The following is a 5,497-nucleotide window of genomic DNA, read 5'->3' on the forward strand; positions in this document are numbered from 1 at the left end:
ATCGGCAGGATCAAATTTGGGTGGGGGAAGAATGGTTCCATCAACGTAACCGATCAATTCTTGGCTTTCAAGAAGGGGAAGAAGTTGACTTTTCCATAGGAGATAGTTGGTGGAAGAGAGTTTGATGGTGACCATGTGAATTAAGGTGTTGAAAGGGAGGAGGGTGGGGAAGGTTTCAGTAGCCATGAAACAAGAATGCTGGATAGAGGATGTTAATCCGGTTTGGCTCGTGATACCATGAGAAGGTTTAGTGAAACCACCACACCTTGTGTTGGTGAGTCTATATTATTATATAGTTGCATTTACATGAGTATATATGGAAATTACATATAGAGATTGATTACAAATAAATGAGAGAAAATCAAGTAAATAAAGGAAAGAATAAGGCTACACTAATCACGGGTCAATGAAGACTATAAAAGGAAGGTCTTGTATTAGGGCAGAGGATCTTCATCCTCAACAGTATTTGCTTATGCTTATCGGAAAGAAAAGTTCTATTATCAAGCATCAAAATTAATGAAGTGTATTTTGTCATTGGCATTGGTAGAGATGTATTGATTCTTTCAAAGTTAAGCTATTAAAAATGAATTAATAAATAAATAAAAAGGAACTGAAACGTGATTCATAGGTATTTATGTTTAACTTCTTGTGGTGACTAGTCCTATCAAAATCTTGGTTCAAATTGTCCTTCTTAATGATATTGAAAGTAAACGAAAGTTTCCGGATCTGTTGCTTTCAGAACTACACAAAAAGGGAGATGCCCATTATTAGGCATAGCATGTTATGACATTATTGTTGAGTAGCATTATTGTCATTACATGCCTATGGCTAGTCATTTTGGCACTCTGTGTGCTGTTCCAAACATAACAGTAGGCATTATCGTTGAGTAGCAGAATTGTACTTTTGTTTCTTGATGTGCAAACGGGATAGAATTTATTTGTACTGCTAAGAGTTCCATGGCACTCTTCTCACCTGATCAATACCTGTGGAGTCCAGGAATTTCTAGATTTTTTATGAGCTGAATATCTGGAATTAATGGCCAAACTCATGTAAAATTTTGCACTAAAGCACTAAATCTCTAGTTGCTTAATTTAAGTGAAGCAATAGGCCTGTTGTGTTGCTCACACTTTACTGGTTGTACTCACCTTGATTGAAGCAAAACTCTTCTGGTGCTATACTGTGCCATGTTTCTTACCTTTAACCCGGTGGGACTGTAATACACCTGGGTGTTAATTTGTTTTGTTTTAAGGACACGAATTGGATATGCCTGAAGAGTGAAGAGGCAGTTTTGTATCTCTGCGATCTAACTTATTTTTTGAGGCAGTTTTTCATCTCTGTGATCTAACTTATTTTTTGGCATTTTGAAAGAGCTGCAGACCACTGGTTTAAGGAGGCCAAAGACAAATATACAACTCTCAATGCAATCATCTACTGCAATATTATTTATGCTCACTGGTGAGTATTCTGAAGTCAATTTTAGGTTCATTTGTATCGTTCTTGGTCATTTTCTACAAGTGAAAGATGCGTAAGTTATTGAATTTGAATAGAAATGCTCTTTCTACTTGTAAGTTTGTCATATTCTACATCACCCGAGTTTTTCGATGGTTTTTTTTTTAATAGATTTATCATTGGTTTGCATAGACACACTCACACACACAATTAGTGGGTTTTGAACCCATGACCTCACCCTCCACCCTATTCTCTTATGGGGAGTAGGTGTTATTTGAGCAAGTGCTCATTAATAGTTTACTTAACACACATTCACTTTTGCATGGCTTCCTTAATATAATGTTTTGATGATTCTTATTGTTGCTTTTATATTTGTCAGTCAAACATGCAATATGGATTGAGCTGAGGCATTGATATGTGAGATGTAAGAATCGGGCATAGACGCTCCTATTGATATATATCATACCATGATGGATGGTTAAAACAATGATTGGCAATGGAAATAAATGCCTGATTGTGTTTGACCGACTCAAGGTAAAATTATAGTTTATGAGAATTTTTCTTGTCTGGGATGATACATTGGTAATGCCCACTAAGTCCCACATCGGTGCTTTAGAAGGTAGAACTGAGCTTTATAATGATTTCAAGAAACTCCAATTATAACATTGACTAGTTCTTTTGGAGTATAAGTCCAGATGTGACTTGAACTTTCCCTAGGTCTTTATAACATATTTTATGTATGCATTCATACATACATGTGTTTGCACTTGTGTCTGTTCCTTTGTCATATCTTGTGCATTGGATTTTTGGGTTACTTTTCTAAAAGCAGATGATACCAGAATAAAGGCAAGGAAAAAATGACTCAGTAAGATTTTTAGTTTCTATCGAAACATGCGTCTAAGAGGGAAGAAGGAAAAACCTCTTCATGGATGCAGAAGTAAGCAAAACCTAGTTCTTGAAGAAATTAACTGGTGAAAGAAATTTTATCAATAATGGGAGGATAAAGTACTGTAGATGTTTTACAGTCTGCCATCAATATGTAGGTCATAACTTTTGTCTGTCTTGTATCATCGTATGCTAACACGCTGATTGTGATGTAGGAATGTGGCTTTAGACCTTCAGTTATCAGTTACGGATGTCTCATCAATCTTTACACTAAGTAAGGTATAAGTTCTGTTTCGTGTCTTTTGTCCCAATAGGGCATGGTGTATATCGGATAGGTTTCTAATTTCTCCCTCTTGGGCAATGTTCATTAGGGCCTCTCTATTATGGGCTATGTGTTTTCTCTTGTATACACCTAGTGTATACGGTTACGTCTATTGATATTAATATATTTTTACTTATAAAAAAAAATAGTTATTTTTTTTGTTTCCATATTAGACTTGTTGGGCTATCTTTGTTAAAGGAATACAAAAAGACTGCCTGTGGTTTTATTCTTTTTGCTTATTTGTTGTTTACATTATTTTACATTCTCTATTGTTGGTTGGGGAAAAATGTTTTTACAAATAGTTCAATATATCGATGTGCTGGGAGTGAACCATTTCCTTGTACTTGATTTTATTATGGATACCGACCATTCAAAATGAAGTTCTTAATGTTGCTCTGTTTGTATATTCTTTTTAGATCTTGCCGCCCTTGTCACATTTTCCATTTTGGGTATTCCTATACCTGAAGTTTGACCTGATAAAAAAGGTGCAGAGGAATTGAATTGGGTAGATTTCCTGCTCTGTGTCCTTATTAGCAGATTCCAATTTAAGTTGAGTTGGAAGGTACGCAATTTAAGGTTGGTTCCATGCATGCAGAGGAGTTTGTTGGTGCTACTTATACATACACGAACAATGGATATGCTTTTATATATAGAAATACAAAAATTATATATTCAATCACTTTTACATACTCTTTTGCACATTTTATTGATGTGATTAGCTGTGTATTACAAAAAAATTAATGCAGGCAATCATAACATACAGGGGAATGCATAGAGAGTATAAAAAAGACTGTACTTAGTATTACTTGAACCCAAAACTATCAAACGCACCCACCTCATCGCTGCACGCCATACGACCTCCGAGACCCATGGAGGAGCTCTAGACTAGACCGGCGCACCTATTCAAACCTTCATAGCACACCGTAGCCACATGAACCATTGAACTTTTTGTGCCGAGATAACAAACCTGCGGCAAACAATAATGAAAAAAGAAGAATGGAAGAAATGAAATGTGCAATTTTGATTCAGACATCCAAGAAAGATTTTGTGGAATATAATATAGGATCATGCTAGCGGGCGTACTGTTAGTTATAAATTTTTTTTTTCTTTTGATTTTTTTAAAGTATTTTTTTAACATTTTTAATCATTAAGAAAAAAATACACAATTTTACTAATAGTCATATCTTTAACTGTTAATTAAAAAAATAAAGTAAAAAAATTAAAATACATAAACGAGAAGATTGTGTTAAATTTGAGAGATTCTACTTACATTTTCCACGTAATATATATGCAAAATTTTATATTTGTCTGATAATATTAGAGTCAAGGTTCTAATGTTTGTGTCGGGTTCGAAAGCAAAGTTGTGAATTTTGTATTGTATTGGTAGGTACGTTCGGTATTTACTGTACCGGTCACTATATCGTTATTAGAGAAATAGCTATGTTGTACTGGGTCAAATATCAACCGCTTCGGTGCGTTTTGATAAAATATTAGCAATTTCAATGCGTTTTGGTCAATACCTATCGAAATTCAGTGTACTGGCCGAAACTTATATTTTTGTATTTTTAGTGTATTTTCATAATTTTTACTAGGGCTGAGCACCGACAGATCGGAGTCGGTATCTAGGTCCTCCGACTCCGATTTCGACCTCTGACTCTGGCTCCGAAGGCTATATGCTTCGCTCTGGCTCCGACTCTGACTTGTCGGAGTGGAGTCGGTGAGACCATGGGAGGGCAGTGGGCACCGTGCGATGAACCAGATCTGCGACGGCGTGGGGACTCGGCCAAGTTGGGAACTGGGTCTGTGATCACAGATATATCCGATTGGGGATGGGGACTCGGGGCGACGAGGACTGCCAAGTGCCAATTGGAGCACCTGAAAGCAGATCTTCAAAAAAACCAAGATTTCCGTTAGAGAGAGAGAGAGAGAGAGAGAGAGAGAGAGAGAGAGAGAGAGAGAGAGAGAGAGAGAGAGAGAGAGAGAGAGAGGAGATACTGGGGAAGCAACAACGCCGTCAGAGGCTGGGGCTGCGCTGTTTCGTGGGGGTTGAGGGAGTCAAATCTGCTGAGTGCCGCACTGCCGAATGGCCAGAGAGAGAGAGTGACTGAACTTTGAAGTAAACCCTAAATCAAACACTCTTAGGGACCGGACAATGTCGAGGGGGGGGGGGAGGGGATAATTAAACTTGTCTTAAGTCTTGACTGAAGTAAACGGCGCCGTTTTACTACAATTAACTCTGTTTTTGTGACCAAAACAGAGTCCAACGACGTCATTTGGGCTCTGTTTTGGTATTTTCAGCCCCCCCTTTTTTTTTGTAAGCCCTAAATCAAATATTAATTTTGTTTTAATACTATATATATTAACTATACTATTATATATAATATAACTACATATTATATAAGTATAACTATATATTATATAAGTATAAATATATATAGTCTAATGACTATAATACTATATACAGTATATATATATAGTTATATAGTACATTATACATATAAACTATACTATATATATAATATTATAATATATAAAATAAAATAAGATATTTGATATTAAAATGAGGTATAGTAACTTATATAGTAACTTATAGTAAATTAGTAATGTAAATTAACTATATAAGGTATAGTTATATAAAATATGTAAATATATATGATTAATGTATAAAAAATAAATAGTATAGTAACTATATATTATATAAGCCCTTAATATATATAGTATATATATAATCTATAATTATATATAATATAACTATATATTATATATTAACTTATAGTAAACTAGTAATGAAAAATATAAAATAAGTTATAGTAAGTTATATAGTAACTTATAGTAACTTAT

The 5,497-nt window shown here is 34.9% G+C and overlaps 1 long non-coding RNA gene across 1 annotated transcript; it reads left to right on the forward strand.

Annotated features, from left to right (window-relative positions):
• The first annotated feature begins 1,102 nt into the window (after positions 1-1,102).
• On the forward strand, positions 1,103-2,889 carry LOC122292799. The gene is made up of 3 exons (XR_006237030.1): positions 1,103-1,455; positions 1,829-1,983; positions 2,550-2,889. It is a non-coding gene; the product is annotated as an uncharacterized LOC122292799 (long non-coding RNA).
• Positions 2,890-5,497: the final 2,608 nt, after the last annotated feature.

This window comes from Carya illinoinensis, chromosome 13 (assembly GCF_018687715.1).
Source record: "Carya illinoinensis cultivar Pawnee chromosome 13, C.illinoinensisPawnee_v1, whole genome shotgun sequence".
NCBI lineage: Eukaryota > Viridiplantae > Streptophyta > Magnoliopsida > Fagales > Juglandaceae > Carya > Carya illinoinensis.